The following is a 20,151-nucleotide window of genomic DNA, read 5'->3' as shown; positions in this document are numbered from 1 at the left end:
TAGGCCACCCACTCTGTGCCCTATACAAACCATTGTATGTGAATGCTTCCATTAAAATCTCCTGATGATTGAGGGAACCCCTCATGAAACAGTTCTGTAGAGATGAAGTAGTCTTGTGATTTTTCCCACACATACATATGTCTATATATATATATATATATATATATATATATATATATATGAATGTTGTCTGTCTATCTGTGTTGGCCCTGTGATGAGATAGCGACTTGTCCAGGGTGTACACTGCCTCCCGCCCGAATGCAGCTGAGATAGGCTCCAGCACCCCCCGCAACCCCAAAAGGGACAAGCTATAGAAAATGGTTGTGATGGATGGATTTCCGCCCTTTTTTAAACTTTTGCTGTTGTGTTTGTTTTTTTTTAGTTTTCTTGCTAAAATGTATTTTAAAAACATATCACGAGCCCATAAAAACCCTTAAACTCCCAAATACTTTCATAGTGAACCAACCTGGAGGCCATTGTTGTTTTAGTTAGCACTTGACGTCATTGCGAGCATTAGCTGTACTTTATATTTAAATTAGTTCAATTTAAGGGGCTTCACGGTGGCAGAGGGGTTAGTGCGTCTGCCTCACAATACAAAGTTCCAGCAGTCCTGGGTTCAAATCCAGGCTCGGGATCTTTCTGTGTGGAGTTTGCATGTTCTCCCCGTGAATGCGTGGGTTCCCTCCGGGTACTCCGGCTTCCTCCCACTTCCAAAAGACATGCACCTGGGGATAGGTTGATTGGCAACACTAAATTGGCCCTAGTGTGTGAATGTGAGTGTGAATGTTGTCTGTCTAGCTGTGTTGGCCCTGCGATGAGGTGGCGACTTGTCCAGGGTGTACCCTGCCTTCCGCCCGATTGTAGCTGAGATAGGCGCCAGCGCCCCCCGTGACCCCGAAAGGGAATAAGCGGTAGAAAATGGATGGATGGATAGTTCAATTTAAAAAAAATGAACCTGCATTTTTTTAATAACCACTCCAAAAATCATGTGTTAAACAAAAATAGCATCTGTTACTGCCATTACAACCCTTATTCTCACTACTTTTTTGTTGCTGGTGCTGTTTTCCTAGCATCGGCTTTAACAGGACTTGTACCGCGCAGTGAAATGAAAAAAAGCAAACTATTGTACTCTTTTGTTGTTGTGGCTGCAAGCACTGCTTAAATGTATTGATGTAGCCAGAAACGATCAGACATATCTGGGAATTATTCAAGCAGTATATATATATATATATATATATATATATATATATATATATATATATATATATATATATATATATATACATATATATATATACTGTGTATATATATACATATATATATATACTGTGTATATATATATATATATATATATACATATATATACACATATATATATATATATATACACACATATATATATATACTGTGTGTATATATATATATATATATATATATATATATATATACACATATACACATATATATATATATATATATATATATATATATATATATATATATATGCACACACACACATAGCGGGGGAGGACCCCGCTTAAATAAGAGGATTATGAGGACAATTTTACTTCTGGCCTTATTCATTATAAATGTAAATCTGCATTTTATTAGCTTGCTCTATGGCTAAAACATCAAAACATAAATGGAGAGTGAACGTCTGCCAGGCCTGTCATGTTACATCCTGACCCGAGATGGGTCAAAAGCTCAAACAATGTGCGCACTACTTAAAAAAAAAAACAAAAAAAATACCTGTCTTTTATTTTTTTTTAAATCTTGTCTTCGCCCCACCGAGCCAAAATGAAATAAAGTGGAGATGTTATCGGGTCAATTGGTGCCAGCGGAGCTTGTCTGGGCATATGGTCTGGTGGGGGCAGCCCTGGCCCGAACAACCACCCAAGCATACGTGTGTGTGTGTGTGTGTGTGTGTCATTAAAGTAGTGGCTAGATGAAAGCTTTCTTTAACCATAAGCTATGCAGGAGCCGTGCCAGCAGCAGGAAATGTATCAGCGTGATAACAGCCACAAAGACAGAGAGATAATGACAAAGAATTGAGAGAAAGAGCGAGAGGCCACACTGAACCCTCTCCAGGGAGGCCCCGGGCCAAACTTAACCTCGTCACAGACGCACACACTGCGAAGTATGCGCTGGGTGTGTGCGCCAAGCGACGCACGTCTCTATTTGTGGCATGGCGACGTTTCAACACACCTTTTCGAGACCAGCAGTAGAGAACGCCGCTTGTCACGACCTTTCACGCATGACGGAGACTGACGCCGAGCGACAGGAGAAGACTAGTGACTAAACGGTGCTGTTTGTCAGCATTGAAAAGTTGTCGCGGTAGAAACAACAGTACACTGAGTTTGACAGGAGCTACGCGGGCTTGTAGTGAGAAGAATGGCGTTGCTTTTGTTGCCACGGCAACCAAAGATCATCTATTTTAGATGTCACTCATTTTAATCGATTATACTTGGGATTTTTGTGTAGCATCAGATTTAACGTTAATCCTCAGATTTCTGTCGAGGTGATTTTATAAACTTTGCCAAATACAATTACTCAAATGGTTTTAGATTTTTAAAGTACCATATTTGTATTTCATTGTACCATTTCAAGATACCCTACACAATTACTAGGAGATAGACAATTATATTTTAAAACAGTTTATCAAATTAATACATTCATAAGGCACTGCATCAGAATTAACGTGAGTCTAGAGAGATGTTCGCGTTGATCTTACAGACTTTGCTGCACTTTAAAATACTGCTATTCTCTTTGGATTTTTAAAAGTATTTTCTTTTTCTTTCTAAAAAACATGCAAATTTTTTTTTTTAGGGATTAGACATTTAAAAAAATATTTAGTACATTAGTATATTAACTGTATAAGGTTAGCATAGGTATCAACGTTAGTCTTCAGATTTGTTCGTGGTGATCTTAAAAAGTTTGCTGCACATTAAAATATTCCCTTTTTTTTTATTTTGTCAAAAAATGTTTGCCATTTTTAGATAATAGTATATTCTTTTTTTAATAGTTTAGTACATTCATGATATAAGCCTGGCAATGGAGTTCATGTTACAATTCAGATTTGTGTGCACTGCTTCTATAGATGCTGACTTTTCCAAGTATACACATAAACAAATTTAGACTCTCTCAACTATGTCGTATTGCAATTTAACTTACATTTCTGTTTAGCACAGCAGCTTGTAATTCTAATTGACACCTGCAGGGGAAGCCAATTATAGAAACATCCACACGTTTAACATATTGTTTCGTAATTTATGCTGATGTGTTGCTGCCGATCTTGTCATAGGAAACACTCAATTAAAATAATTAGACGTGATTACGGTTATTGTTTGAAAAATCATAAACTGATTAATGTTGTAAGCTAATCAATTAACCAACAATAAACCATCAACAAGTTTCAACAAATTCAGGCTTTAGTGGAGCGGTTGTGTCATCAGCACAATCACCATCACTTTGTTTGTGAGTTTTCGCGCTAATTGGCTTACTTGCGATATTCATACACAAAACTCGGCGATTTAGAGTATGTTGACAGTCACGGACGAGGCTCCCTGTGCTGCATTCAGTACATAGCCAGCTATCGAGCGTTCCGTGCACGGAAATTGCAAACAACGCAATGACACACACTCACACACAAATACACACACGTGCACAGTTGATGTGTTGAAGCACAATGGTTGTATCTTTATAGTTTCTGCATAAGGACATTTTTCCATTCCATTCTTCAGAATTTCTCTCAGAGTACGGGAAGATGTAGTAGCGCTCTCGGTATAAAGCGCATTGATCCTAGGAAAAATCTAATAACCCGCCATAGCAGCGTCAATAAGGCATTGAATCGCAGTGAATGAGACATGGACGGTGCGGACAAAGTGGGTGTCCCTGAGGGGCCAGGCTCCAGCTCGTTTGGATGTAAACGTTCAAAGTCATTGTCAAAGCTGCTTTTTATCTTTGGACACCATCAAACATCTTTTTTTTTGCACATGGAAATGGCTGCTGGTAACCTTTTCCTTGAAATATTTCACATTCTGCTTTTTCTCCCTGCTTATTATTAAAAGGTGGATGTTATTTTCCCCTCACTCTTATTTGTGTAACCCAGCAATGACGCCATTGTTTCCTTGATGCCGTCGCCCGCTGCGCCGCACTGCGCCGCGCTACAACGGCCGATTTAAGTGCTTGTAATTCTGCTATTAACAATAGAATTGCAGGTGGTAATGATAAAAGCATTTTCCCCCGGCTTCCTCAACAGACTGCAATTTTCTTCTTCTTCTTTGCGGTTTTTCACCAGGCATCCTTTTCCACCCAGGTGTCCTCCATTTTGTCAACAGAACCGCATGAGTGTGTTCTGGCTTGTGCTGCGCTGGGACCCTGTCAAGGGGTCTTCTTTAATGGGTCGGGCTCAAACGCCACAGCAATCTTAGCTAATGTAGCCTGAAGACCCCTCCACACTCTCCATAAGACGAGTCTTCTGGTAGATTTCTACTCCTGGCAAGAGGAGTCCACAGGTGCTCAATGTTAATGTTAGAAGAAAAAATGGAAGCTTGGAGGTCAAATGTCAAAAAGTAGGGTGGGAATGTTTCACTTAGCATATCCAATCAATGTATTTTTGTTGCACATGAGGAGGGGGTTCAACTGCAGTCTTGACTCATTGGGTTTTCATCACTTTCCAACTTTCCAATTCAATTAGTTGCTTGTCTGGTCCCATGCATCTTGAGTTGACACCTCCGTGCATCTCAATGTGCTCCGAACGTGACAGTTTTTGTATAAATTTAATAACATATATAATGTGACAAAACAACTTAACTTCTTTTGTTGCTTCGTTGCCATAGTGACTAATCGGAAGGCGGTCCCTGCTGAGAAAACTGCTCACTAATTGCCTTTTATTCTGAAATCACCCAAAAATATTCATTTTTGTAGCTGTTTGGGCTATCTTAATTGCAGAAATTCATGGCAGAAATCTAAAAATGTTTTTAAGAAACTTTGATTTGGCAAAGAGTGTGTTTTTGTCTTATTTTTTTACATATTAATTTGAGTAAAAACAAAAATGTGTAACCATGAAGATGCTACAACAGGAGGGTCGAAATCCAAACATTTCCTGCGAAAATATACGTCAGCTTTATGTTATAGCATTATATTAGTAGTATGTTTAGTCTTAAAACTAACTTTTTCAAATTACATCATGCATTTACGCCTTTCAGCACGGTAGCCCAGGGGTTAGTGCATGTCCCTCACAATTCGAAGGTCCTGAGTAGTCCTGTGTTCAATCCCGGGCTCGGGATCTTTCTGTATGTAGTTTGCATGTTCTCCCCGTGACAGCGTGGGTTCCCTCCGGGTACTCCGGCTTCAATCCCACCTCCCACCTCCCAAAATGTTCTTCTTCTTCTTTGCGGTTTTTCACCAGGCATCCTTTTCCACCCAGGTGTCCTCCATTTTGTCAACAGAACCGCATGAGTGTGTTCTGGCTTGTGCTGCGCTGGGACCCTGTCAAGGGGTCTTCTTTAATGGGTCGGGCTCAAACGCCACAGCAATCTTAGCTAATGTAGCCTGAAGACCCCCCCACACCCTCCATAAGACGAGTCTTCTGGTAGATTTCTACTCCTGGCAAGAGGAGTCCACAGGTGCTCAATGTTAATGTTAGAAGAAAAAATGGAAGCTTGGAGGTCAAATGTCAAAAAGTAGGGTGGGAATGTTTCACTTAGCATATCCAATCAATGTATTTTTGTTGCACATGAGGAGGGGGTTCAACTGCAGTCTTGACTCATTGGGTTTTCATCACTTTCCAACTTTCCAATTCAATTAGTTGTGGTTTCACATGACACTTGGCGTCGGCTGCTTTGCCTCGCGTCCGGGCCGGCTGTCTCCGCTTCGACGGGCTGCATTGCCCGCGCAAAAAAAAAAAAAAATGAGAGAAAGCGAATAAACGGTTTAATTTCCTCTCCACGATAATATTCCAATACTATTTCTTTATCTTCAGGTGGCGGCCTCCTCATTTCCTCTCTCTCGCAACCCCCACCAAAAATATTCTGCATTCTGACGTGATTGTCAAGTTGACTTTTGATTTATTTTTGGCAGAGTGAATTACAATTAAGCACTTTTTTGTCCTCTCTACCTGATTTCCTATTTCTGATAAATCCTAAGTAGAAAAAGACATCCCAATAAATTCTGTATTATTAACAAATTCATGCTCTATCAAAATTGTTATTTCTATTACTTTCTCCACTAACATAACATATTATTTGAAAATAAATGTTGTATGTAAACAAAGAGGACACAGTTCTTCTTCTTATTGAAAACCTCACTCCATTCATTAAAACATATGTTACAGCGGCAACTCGATTTTGGTTGCTAGGCTGTTCCAAAAGGTCCAACAAAGACCATATGAAAACAGAAGCATGTTTGCCATAAACAAGTAACCAATTAATTCCAGACATCCCCAAAAAAGTATTTTTCTAAATAACTTGAAAAGCACTTTGAGAGTGCAAACCACCACCACGCCCTACTCCCCAATATAAAAGTATCCCTAAAAAAATCCTGAATTCTGAAACTGATTCTCTTGTTTCTTACCCCATTTCTGACATTTCCTGAAATTTTAACCAAATTCCAACCATTAACAAGTTTTTTTTTCAAGAGCGAAATGAAATAAAGGCCTCCCGTTTCCCCCACTCTCTTTGTCTGTGTAGGTGGAGGCGGTTGCTAGCAGACACATGCAGACATATAAGTTCAGCCTCATACTGTAAACGTAAAGTAACATAGTACAAAGTATCTGGATCACCTCCAAAATCAAATCACTTGTTTCTTATCCCATTTCTGACATTTGCCCAAACGTCATATTAAAATTCCCCCATGGTGTTGGAGCTAAGTTGCTAATGAACTAACAGGATGAATTTCTATTTAACAGGGAACTGCACTTTTTTGGAATTATGTCCGTCATTCACAATTTAAGTTTTTCTTTTTTTAATGCATTCCATCTGGTAAATAAATTTTAGCAAAATGGATGAGCTACGAGTTTTAGAAGCTTAGTGATCAACAGCTCCAGCAAGTAGTGGTATTGCTAAGTGCTGAGCAAAAAATACAAACTACAAACATAATAAAACAATCACTTACTATACAATGTTGGCTCCCACTGGGATGTCTACTGATGGGATGTTTATATATTCCCACTTAGATGAAGAATTACAGTAAATTCCGCATTATAAGCCGCTACTTTTTTCCTATGCTTTAAACCCTGCAGCTTATAAAACGGTGCGGCTAATTTACATATTTTTTATTCGATGACAGTCATAATTAAAATAAATATTTTTTAAAAACAAGTAGAGACACAGAAAAGATGTGTTATTGTTATTGCTATGGCGCCATCTTTCGTACGTGTTCGCTCACTCAGACTGTGATTTCAACCGGAAGTAAAAGTGCCGCTCCATTTTCTAGTCGTCCACAGCCTTTCTATTCGTATGGATTGTTCATTCATCACTGCAAGCAACATTTGTAAGTTTTACAAATATACGTAACTAAAACTTGATACTTACTAAACCGTCCCATGCCTGATGTCTGGAGGAGTGTTTTTATGCGCATTTGTACGTGCTGTCGTAATGTAATGAAGCTAGCGCCGTTTGCTAATACGTTCACAAGTGCCCGTGTTAGTATTAATAACTTACAACGCCATTCCTTTTGTATTGTTTCAGTTTCACAAATACCTCAGTAAATTCGCCACAAGTTCACCGAAGACTTGAGTCTGTTTAGCTGATGGGAGTGCTCGCTTCCGCAGCTCATGGGTCCATGACGATGTCTTCTGTTTTGTTTGATCAGCCTTTTTACTGCCATCTACAGGAAACGTTTGGAAACAATTAAGGTATGTAAATAAACAAATGTTTCTGCGTAAATAACTATTTTTGCAACATATTTATCTGCGGCTTATAGTCCAGTGCAGCATAAATGGAAACATTTTTTTTCTTTAAAATTTAGTGGGTGCGGCCTATATATTGTTGCACCCTGTAGTCCGGAAAATATAGTAAACATAATCCTAATGCAGGTAAACCAAAACAAAGGTGACGCAAACAGGCGTCTTTTTGTGTCTGTCTTGCAATCTGCGGGTCTAAGTCGAATATCAAAGTTGACCAACTTCATGGTTTATGTTCACCACCTTCTACAATACAAATAATAGACATTATTTATAATATAAAATGAACTTTTACCAACTCAGTGTGTCAAAAGCTGCATAAGTTACCGTAGTTACCTCTCTGTGATCATGGGGCTGTTAAAAGTTGTTCCTTAACGTTAGCGCTTAAAATATCAATATCACTGATACATGGTTAATATGCAGGTCATGACATGTTAATTAAGTTTTTTTGGTGATTTTTGGATGTATTTTAAAAGGCTTTATGAGTGCAATAGATTATTCATTTTACTTATTACGCATCGTTAGCCACACTTTACTTGCAAATTAAAATGCATTGAAAAAAGAAAAACATGCGTTCTTGTCTTACGTAAACAATAGGAAGCCATAAGAATAGTGCTCTCAAGCATAAAATATAATATTTGCTAAGGATAGAGCAAATACTGAAGACGCTCGAAGTCTTTGAAGCCACAAATAGACAACACACAGATTAAGAATACAGCTGTCAAAGTCACACATAAACTGGACCATAAATAACGTGCCATACATGGTCAAGATCTATACAAAACAACCGCCTCAAATCCAGTTTTGGGTAGACATCAGTCTAGTTCAGGGGTCGGCAACCCGCGGCTCCAGAGCCGCATGCGGCTCTTTAGCCCCGCCCTAATGGCTCTCTGGAGCTTTTTCAAAAATATATGAAAAATGGAAATGAGGCGAAAAAACATATTTTTTGTTTTAATTTGGTTTCTATAGGAGGACAAACATGACACAAACCCCCCTAATTGCTATAAAGCGCACTGTTATATTAAACATGCTTCACTGATTCGAGTATTTGGCGAGCGGCGTTTTGTCCTACTAATTTTGGCAGTCCTTGAACTCACCCTAGTTTGTTTACATGCATAACTTTCTCCGACTTTCTAGGACGTTTTTTATGCCACTTCTTTTTCTGTCTCATTTTGTCCACCAAACTTATAACGTTGCGCATGTATGCACAAAGGTGAGTTTTGTCGATGTTATTGACTTGTGTGGAGTGCTAATCAGACATATTTGGTCACTGCATGACTGCAAGCTAATCGATGCTAACATGCTATTTAGGCTAGCTGTATGTACATATTGCATTATTATCCCTCATTTGTTGGTATATTTGAGCTCATTTAGTTTTCTTTAAGTCCTCATAATTCAATTTATATCTCATGACACACTATCTGTATGTAATATGGCTTTTAATTTTTTGCGGCTCCAGACAGATTTATTTTTGTATTTTTGGTCCGATATGGCTCTTTTAACATTTTGGGTTGCCGACCCCTGGTCTAGTTTGACAGCCCCCTGTTCCACTCACTGTGACTGCGGTATATACTGTACGTGTGCTGTGAACCAACACCAATGTCTTTTGCTGCCATGTCTGTTAAATTGGGTCTGTCGGCAGGAGTAATTCAAGCTCGATATAAACTTAATTGGCAAAGCCCCCCCATATGGTAGTCTGCCACCTCATTGTGTTATGTGTCCAAATAAACGTATAAATCATCATTTAACAAAACTAAAGACTCTTGTTGGCGAAGACAATGATGGCCATAGAGTCAGGAGGGAAAATGAGAACCTCAAAGACCTTCGTACTGTTTTTTTTTTAATTCAATAGTGTTTCTCACTTTCTTTATCAAAGATCTGGCACTCGCAACTTTCTTTGGCGTATTTGCGATCATATTCAAATAAAATAATGCGGAGACTGAGTCACCCGTCTTTGTTTGGGCACACAAATTAACGGAATGCTATGCGGGCAAACTGGTTTGTTACGCGCAATGTTTGACCATACTATACTCGTGGCATACGAAAACCGAGAACCAATTCTGGCAAACATGTATTGAAGAAAACTGATTGCTGCAAAAAGTGTAAAACTGTGGTGGCACCATACTTTCTTTCTGTTTACTTCCACTTTTCATTATCTACCGCAGCCCGTTGAGGTAGCGAACCTGCATCGGTAGTGAAATCCGTTCCATTGCCTCAGGACGTCACGTCATTACGTCGTTTGGGTCAACAAAAGACCGTCAGTAATTAAAAGTCTATGAATAGAATTTGATCACAGCCATGCTGGGACGTCAACATTCACTTCCTTGTTTTGGTTGGAGCAAATTTTAAGCTGATATTTTCGTTTGGATGAGAAAGTAGCTTAGCGATGTTTTTTGTAACCAAACACAACACAAAGCGCTGGTACTTTAAATCCTCTTTTTGTGCTGTCAGACATTTTAGCCGCTCGTATTGGCCACACACACACACACACACACACACACACACACACACACACACACACACACACACACACACACACACACACACACACACTCACACACACACACACACACACACACACACACACACACACACACACACACACACACACACACACACACACACACACACACACACACACACACACACACAGATGTATATGGTTAGCAGGCTGAAGCTGGTTCCAGTTAGCATGGAGCCAGCCACACTGTGTGAGAGCCTCACCCCCTGCCAGCTACTGCCACCCTCCGCAGTCTCGCTCCATCCCCCCTACTCTTTCCCAGCATGCAGTGCACGTGACAGCCAGCCAGTCAGCCGAGCCCATGCCAAGGCGGTGGCTTATCGCCCCGGCTCGCCATCCCCGGTTGATCCGCACGGCCCCCGTGGCCCCCTTGATTAGCCGCCTTCATGACAAACAAGCCATCAGAGCGGAGTGGGAGACCCAGGAGGAAGAAGAGGGAGGGGCAGCGAGGGGAGGAGGAAAGGTGTAGAGGTGGGCACGGGGGTGAGGTGTGGAGGTTGGGACCCCCGGGGACCTCTAGATCACAGCCATGCTAATGAGGAGCTGCTTTGCCAGCAGGAGAGGTGTCAGCTAACCCCTGACAGGTGCACATCGCGTACTCCCTAGTGTGTGTGCATGTGTGTGTTGGCGTGCGTGTGAGTGCGCACGGGGGAAGGCTGAAAGAAAGGAGGGGCTGGCGGGGACAGGTTTGCGTCCCAGTGGCCTCGCCTGCGGGGGCTTTGTTCCGAGTGTAAATCTGTTGCTGCGTCGCCCTTGATGGAATGTCGGGGACAGTGCAGCCAACCTGCATCCCTCCCCAGGAATGATGACGTGCACAAGACTCAAGACATTGATTAGAGGACGCTAAGAATTGATCAAACCTTTCATTTGTTTGGATTTATAATGCCTTTTTAATTTAATGTGTGTCCTAATTCATGCGGATTAATTTGTCATTGTTATTAAGAATTAACCAGAATTTTTTACTGATTAAAAGCTAATAGTTGGACAACTCTAAACGCACATCACATCATTTTATGTATTTTTTCAGTATGCTTGTCATTGCCAAGAGATGTAATATTTGCATATTTAATTGTTTTTACTGGTGAACTTTGGAAAAAAACAGCTTTTGACAACATCTATACCAGAGGTCACCAATCTTTTTGAAACCAAGAGCTACTTCTTGGGTACTGATTAATGCGAAGGGCTACCAGTTTGATACACACTTAAATACATTGCCAGAAATAGCCAATTTGCTCAATTTACCTTTAATAAATAAATCTATATATATATATATATATATATAATAAAATGGGTATTTCTGTCTGTCATTCCGCCGTACATTTTATTTCCTTTTACGGAGGGTTTTTTGTAGAGAATAAATGATGAAAAAAAACCGCTTAATTGAAGGGTTTAAAAGAGGAGAAAACAGGGAAAAAAAGGAAATTCAATTTTGAAACATAGATTATCTTCAATTTCGACTCTTTGAAAATCAAAATTCAACTGAAAAAAATGAAAAGAAAAACTAGCTAATTCGATTCTTTTTGAAAAAAAATAAATAAATAAATGATAAATGGGTTGTACTTGTATAGCGCTTTACTACCTTCAAGGTACTCAAAGCGCTTTGACACTACTTCCACATTTACCCATTCACACACACATTCACACACTGATGGAGGGTGCTGCCATACAAGGCGCTAACCAGCACCCATCAGGAGCAAGGGTGAAGTGTCTTGCTCAGGACACAACAGACCTGACGAAGATGGTACTAGGTGGGGATTGAACCAGGGACCCTTGGGTTGCGCACGGCCACTTTACCACTACGCCACGCCGAAAAAAAAAAGAATTTATTGAACATCATTAGTAATTTTTCCTGATTAAGACTCATTTTAGAATTCTGATGACATGTTTTAAATAGGTTAAAATCCAACCTGCACTTTGTTAGAATATATAACAAATTGGACCAAGCTACATTTCTAACAAAGACAAATCATTATTTCTTCTAGATTTTCCAGAACAAAAATTTTAAAATAAATTCAAAAGACTTTGAAATAAGATTTAAATTTGATTCTAAAGATTTTCTAGATTTGCCAGAATAATTTATTTGAATTTTAATCATAATAAGTTTGAATAAATATTTCACAAATAATCTTCGTCGAAAAAACAGAAGCTAAAATGAAGAATTAAATTAAAATTTAATTATTATTCTTTACAAAAAAAAATAAAATACTTGAACATTGATTTAAATTGTCAGGAAAGAAGAGGAAGGAATTTAAAAGGTAAAAAGGTACAGTATATGTGTTCGAAAATCCTAAAATCATTTTTAAGGTTGTATTTTTTCTCTAAAATTGTCTTTCTGAAGGTTGGAAGAAGCAAAGTAAAAAAATAAATGAATTTATTTAAACAACTGAATACTAAGTCTTTAAAATATTTTCTTGGATTTTCAAATTCTATTTGAGTTTTGTCTCTCTTAGAATTAAAACTGTTGAGCAAAGCGAGACCAGCTTGCTAGTAAATAAATAAAATAAAAAAAATAGAGGTAAGTGCTGCTATTTGAGCTATTTTCAGAACAGGCCAGCGGGCTATTCATCTGGTCCTTACGGGCTACCTGGTTCCCGCGGGCACCGCGATGGTGATCCCTGATCTATACTATTCAAGTCGTCATCATGTTTTTTTGTAAGCTTTGTGACCGAGTATACACACACACTGAGAAAACAATACAACTAAATAATACACGCTAGGAGGCCCTTTGTCTCCTTTGGCACATTTTCATTTTGCTTTTTAATCAACTTTTAGTCCAATGTGTGGATGGTTCATCAAGCTTATCTACGAAACTGCAATACGTTACCTTTTAGCCTCTTAAGCATACGACATATGTAATACCAATTATGTCGTTTGATGCTTAAACAAGCTTGCTATTGGGAACCTGCCAGCTTGATTAGCAATGACTCATCATACATTCATTAACCAAGCTGTACATTTTCCATGTGTTTTGTTCACATGACCAGATTGTCATCAATTTCTAATCCAGTTGTGTTTGCTGGACTAGATCTTGAAATTCCATTCGGTACTATTTCAGCCTGACATAGACTTAGACAAACTTTAATGATCCACAACTCACACTAATAACCTTCGACAGCTCAGTTTTAAATGACTACTGTGTTTTTGGGGCCTTTTTTTGGCTCACTTTATCTCTAAAATAAAGAAGGGTTGCGATACAGGCGTTTATGGCGGGAGCTCAAGCTTTACAGTCAAACCAGGCGGGAGCAACGGCATATGTGAATTCCTAAATTAAACACAAATCCACATGTCTGCGCCATATGTCCGCTGTCTACCTCGCTCGCGCACCACACCCCAACCCCCCTTAACTCTTCTTGACGGTCTCGCACCGATTTTTCGACGTTGGCCATATGCGAGCAAATGATTCGGCGGCTCCCTTTCTTCATTGGCTGGCATTTTGTTTGTACTTTTTAAGGCAAAATAAAGGCTATAAAAGGCAATCTGGAAGGAATAAAATGTGATGTAAAGCTCAGATCTCTCAGTCCACGAAGACGCCTTTAATTGCCCGGGCGGTTTAAGTATGAAAAGAAGAGAGGGAGAGCATTATTAGCAGCCCACCTCGGCTGCGCTGCGTGCCTGTGCCAACGTTTTAATAACTTCCTCCAGGGCTCCTGGCCAGTCGCTCTTGTTTTGATGCACACAACCAAGTGGTGCTCTCCCAAGCGGGCTCTCGGGTCTCCATTGTGTTCTTGTTTTGTCGGGAACGCTGGCATGAGTGCACCTGGACACAACCGGGCTCCACAGACTGGAGCGCCGAATGCCAGAAACGCCAATAGCTGCTAATGTAAAAGCCTCTAGGTGAAAACAATCACCGCCGCCATCTTGGTTGTTTATGTAAACACATCCTATCTCTTTGGCCTTGTTTACACTGGACACCAAATCAGATTTTTTTGCTCTCAAGTGACACAGATCGGATATTTTTTTTGTCAGTCCAAACAGGGGTCCCCAAACATTTTGACTCGGGGGACACATTGGGTTAAATAAAATTGGCCGGGCTGTATATATATATACACAATATATATATATATATATATATATATATATATATATATATATATATATATATATATATATATATATATATATATATATATACATATATATATATATACATATATATATATATATATATATATATATATATATATATATATATATATATATATATATTAGGGGTGTAGGAAAAAATCGATTCGAATACGAATCGCGATTCTCACATTGTGCGATTCAGAATCTATTCTCATTTTTAAAAAAAACAATTAAAAAAAATATATATTTAAAAAAAAAAATTAATTTTCTTTATTTTATTTTTTTATCAATCCAACAAACCACTACACAGCAATACCATAACAATGCAATCCAATTCCAAAACCAAACCTGACCCAGCAACACTCAGAACTGCAATAAACAGAGTAATTGAGAGGAGACACAAACACGACACAAAACAAACCAAAAGTAGTGAAACAAAAATGAATATTATCAACAACAGTATCAATATTAGTTATAATTTCAGCATAGCAGTGATTAAAAATCCCTCATTGACATTATCATTATACATTTATAAAAATTTCAAAAAAAGAACAATAATGTCACAGTATATACACACATATATATATATATATATATATATATATATATATATAGTACAGGCCAAAAGTGTGGACCCACCTTCTCATTCAATGGGTTTTCTTTATTTTCATGACTATTTAAATTGTAGATTGTCACTGAAGGTATCAAAACTATGAATGAACACTTGTGGAGTTATGTACTTACCATTCTCTTGAGGAACTTCAAGAGGTAGTCATCTAACAGGGTTTCCCTTCACAGATGTCATAGTTTTGATGCCTTCAGTGACAATCTGAAATCTAACCAGTAATGAAAATAAAGAAAACTCATTGAAATGAGAAGGTGTGTCCAAACTATGTACCTCGGTTTAGAGGTCACGGTTCGGTTCATTTTCGGTACAGTAAGAAAACAACAGAATATAATTTTTTGGATTATTTACCAAATTTGTAAACAATGACTTTATCCTTTTAACATTGGGAACACTATAATAATCCTGCCCATGTTAATCCACATTAAACTGCCTCAAATTGTTGCTTTGATTAAATAAAATGAAAAAACATTTCTTCTATATATAAAAAGTGCAACATTAAACAGTTTCAAGTCAACTCATCATGTTTAATTTATTACAGCATTTGGGAAGCCTGTAGTTGACTTTCATTATGTAAATGTTATATTTTTATTAACATGTGATAGCAGGGACCCTGCCATTCAAAACTAGGCTGCTACATTAGTAATGATTAATGTAACTATAGATGAAAAAGTAGTACAATAGCAATAGGAGATACTATTCATCCCTGAACACCATGAAGTTCAAGTGAAATAACAAGACAGACAGGGCTTTGTTGCCCCTAACACACACACACACGCACACACACACGCACGCACACACGCAATCAGCAAAATGAGCTAACGTTACGCTAACAGCTAATTAGCCTTCACCTCAAGCCAGAACTGTGAGCGAGCTGAGCTGCACTTTAAGTTTCTAGAAGGTCAACGGGCTCATAGTGATGTTTGTAATAGTTGTGACTGGGAGGTGTTTTTTATAATTTGGGGAGAGTACGCTGGGGACAGCATGAAGCATTGACTCCATGCGCTCTGAATACGCACTGCTGATTGGCTGATACATGACTCTGAATATGCACTGCTGATTGGCTTTGTATGTAACCAATCAGATGGTTGTGTGGGTGGTACAATGCTTGCTGCTGAGACAGAGGCAGAAAGCAGAGCAGCTTGTGAAGACTTTTGCTTACAAACTTGTTCGTTACGCCCGTGTGCCGAACCGAAACGGTTCAATACAAACACACGTACCATTACACCCCTAATATATATATATGTATATATATATATATTCCTCGCGCACTAATTGACTGAAAGAGCTCCCCTGACACTGCGGCGCAAGCTCGATGTCACGTTATTGATGGGAAAATGCATTTTTAGACAATATGATTTGCCTGAGTGGCAAGGAGACCCTGAGAAATGCATTAGAAATGACAGATTTAAAAAAAATAACGATTACGAAAAAGAAAAAAAATAATAATTTATTTTTTTAAACAGATTATGGACGCTAGGGAAGTAGTTTGGGGACCACTGGTATAAACGTTCTAGAGTTTTTCAAATATTATATTTTTGCATCATATTTTTGGGCCTTATCAGGAGGTAGTCCGAATTTATTTGGAATCAGATATTTTCAAATGTGACAGCAGTCTAAACGGCAATGCGACCTGTTTGCTACTTTTACATCATCCTTGATCAAACTATGTTACTCGTGTGAGCAAGAATGCAATTGGCAATTCTCCTCTTCCTCCTCCTTCAGTTATTTTCCATCATCTGCATATTTTGTCTACAAAACAGCCACAGCACAAACCCACTTACATGCTGATCTGTGGCGTCTGGGTTTTCTCATGTAGTAGCTTACTTCCTTAATCATTTACGAAATCTGACCAACTTCCTTTGTTTTCACTATATTGAACTGCACATGCAAATGACGTCCAGGCCTCATTGGGGCCACAATGGACCCTGTGCGCGGTTCTACTGGAGTCTGATAAAATCACATTTTACTTGCAAACTAAACAGTCACCTAGAAAAATCTGATTAAAAAATAAATCTGATTTGGTCCACTTCGGCCTGCAGCGTGAAGAAAGTCCTTGTAATCATACAATGCACATTTTTGATAAATGACAGCCAATTGTAGTAACAGACTCTGATCAATACATATGGGGGTCAGAAATGCTGACAATTAGCTTGTAATTGCCACAAAAACAGTACTAGCTTAATTTGCTAATTAGCACAATTTAAGATACCTTTATCCTAAAATTGTGTGTGTTGTATGTGTTTACCAGACACTTGATTAGGTATGCTTGCACAATTAAATGAAGCCCAGCACAAGAGCTGTAACAAATATGACAAAAATAGCACGCCTGTTATGTGATATTTCCTTTAGCTTCTCGAGTAAAACAGAATATTTGCGATAATACAAACAAACCTATCATTAACAACAACACCTGTCTGACAGTGTAAACTAATATATTTTTCCTATAAGGTATAGTTGTTTTCTAAATGAGTACACTAAAGCGCTTGCAAATGTATGCGAGGCTGTACAGTCCTCAAGCTCCATGAAAAGAAATATCAACTCAAAAACCAAGTAAATTTAAGATAAAATGCGATCAAAGCCCCTTATACTCACAAATACACGATGGAAATTTACTTACAATGGTGCAGGTGAACCATATCTGTGGACGCTAGAAGTTCTTCATTTTCTTTATAAGTACAACAATAATACGACACAAACAGTATATTACAGTATATTGCTACAAAATGGCTGCATGGTGCACATGGCTGGTTCACTTACTTCCTGTCTGTACAGGAAGTGGGGTAAATCTGGACATCCAAAAGAGACAACACTTCATGAAACCTGTTAAAATATATTTTTAAATTGTTTAAAGTTGCCTGTGAGGTAAACGTTGTTTAGCAGTGTTAGCTGATTAAAAGTTTGTACTTTTCTTTTAACTAAGAAGCTTCACAAAATTCAACAACTTAATCAAGAAAAAATAATTCTTTTGATTGAACAGTTTTACGTGTTTCTTAGCTTTTTTCAAACCTAGATGAGAGGGTCAAAATATTATAACTTGTTTGGCACAAACATAAACAACAACAAATTCCAATTCCTTTCTATACAGGAAGTGGTTCAATCTAGATGCCCCAGCTTCCCCCAAAATGGCAACAGTACATGAAACCTGTTAGAATATACATTGCATTTGGTGTGACTAAATCCAACAGCTTCACCAATAAATATTGCTTTTACTGATTGAAAACTATTTTGGGGGGTTTCTTAAAGATGGTCCAAATATTATAACTTGTTTGACAATTCTTACTTCCTGTATATACAAAAAGTGGTGCAATCTTGACGCCCCTTTCCCCAAAAGAAGAATATATTTTAAGAATGCATTAATGTTGCCTGTGAGTTGATGGACGGATAGATAGATAGATGGATAGATAGATAGATAGATAGATAGATAGATAGATAGATAGATAGATAGATAGATAGATGGATAGATGGATAGAGTCCTTCAGGAGAGTTCCCTCAGGAAAATTAAAATTCCAGCAGCAGTGTACAGAATAGAGATTGAATTTAAAAAGTAAAATGTAAATAATGGGGATATAAATGGAAACAAAATAGAAAAATATTACAACAAGAATGAAAATAAAAAGCAGCAATGATAATAAAAATATAACGGTAAAATAAGAATAAAAGAAGAGAAACTAGGCAGTAGTGACCATGTTTTGAAAAAGTATTGCACTGTTATTGTTTTACATCCCCTGACATCAAAGAGTAATACATTGTTGTTGGTGTTTTTTAGTAAGCATAAGCAGTTAGCTGACTAAAATGTTGCATATTTTAACTGTTTTTTTGTTTCCCTTAGAACTTTTACTAAATGCAAATAAATAATGTTAACTGATTAAAAACTCAATTTTTTTATGGTTTTCTTTGATTTTCATAAGCTACAAAAGAGGGTCAAAATATTCTAAGTTTGGCACTTCCTGCTTCCTATCTACAGAGGAAGTGATGTAATCTATTCAAAAAAAGGCACAAAAAGTTTTAAAAAAAAACCATGTCATAATGTAACAAAATGTTTGTAGTGTTTTATAGAGCTATACATTTTCAGATTTGTTTAAATATTGGTTCTGTCTCTTCTCCTTCCCCCTCATTGAGCTCCCTCCGCTTGCTTGTTTGAGAAGTTGATGAAATGTGTCTTTGGTGGTCATTAGGCAGTAGCCATCAGCTGTCACTCTATTAGCCGACACGCCTCCCTTAACAGCATGTGGCGCGGCGGGCTAAGTTATGACAAGATGCAAATGCGTTGCAGTTGTGGTTGCTCGGGAGGGGAGAGTGGAGGGAAAGACTGGTTGGGGGACAGGGGGGGTGATTATTGGGCTGACTGCTGGATGGAATGTAAAAAAAAAACAAAAAAAAAAAACGAAGATAGAACAAGTAGTCTCTTGCTACAATCCTGATTTGTTATTGATCTTTGCTTGGTGATCAGCTGATACAAGTGTGTGTGTGTGTGTGTGTGTTTGTGCGTACACATCTTCGTCAAGCCCACCCCCTCGTCCTCAGCTCCCTTCTACCATCTCTCGTCTCCCCGTCCAAAGCTGCTAAGCTGTCCAGCCCCGTGCTGCCAAACGGCCGTGTGAAGCCAAGCCAAACTAAACACAGGCAGGCAGCCCGCCACTTGCCGCGCACACACACACACACACACACACACACACACACACACACACACACACACACACACACACACACACACACACACACACACACACACACACACACACACACACACACTAGTAGCAGCAGCAGTCAGGTCGTGTCCCATCCAGCCAAAACAGTGCAACAGATCAGCGCTAATAGCAGAGAAAAAGTGACAGAATCAGTAAATGAGCTTCTCATTAGCCTTTTTTGACCTGCCCCCCTCCTCCCCCAACTTCTAACATCCAAGCCCGGGGGAGAGCTCAACCAATCAGAGCGCTAAATTAGCTTCCTTTAGCAGACACTGATCCGGGATCAGCTGCCGTATCCTCTGGAGGTGCGCTGCATGGGAGACTTTTAGTACGAAAGGGAGATCAC

General features: G+C 38.7%; 1 protein-coding gene across 2 annotated transcripts in view; it reads left to right on the top strand.

Moving 5' to 3' along the window:
* Positions 1-20,151, top strand: part of bcl11bb (BCL11 transcription factor B b) — a 48,615-nt gene that overhangs the window by 23,018 nt on the left and 5,446 nt on the right. The window lies entirely within an intron of this gene.

Source organism: Nerophis ophidion, linkage group LG05 (assembly GCF_033978795.1).
Source record: "Nerophis ophidion isolate RoL-2023_Sa linkage group LG05, RoL_Noph_v1.0, whole genome shotgun sequence".
NCBI lineage: Eukaryota > Metazoa > Chordata > Actinopteri > Syngnathiformes > Syngnathidae > Nerophis > Nerophis ophidion.
The sequence above is the reverse complement of the archived record's forward strand: the minus strand, read 5'-3'. Positions and strand labels throughout refer to the sequence as shown.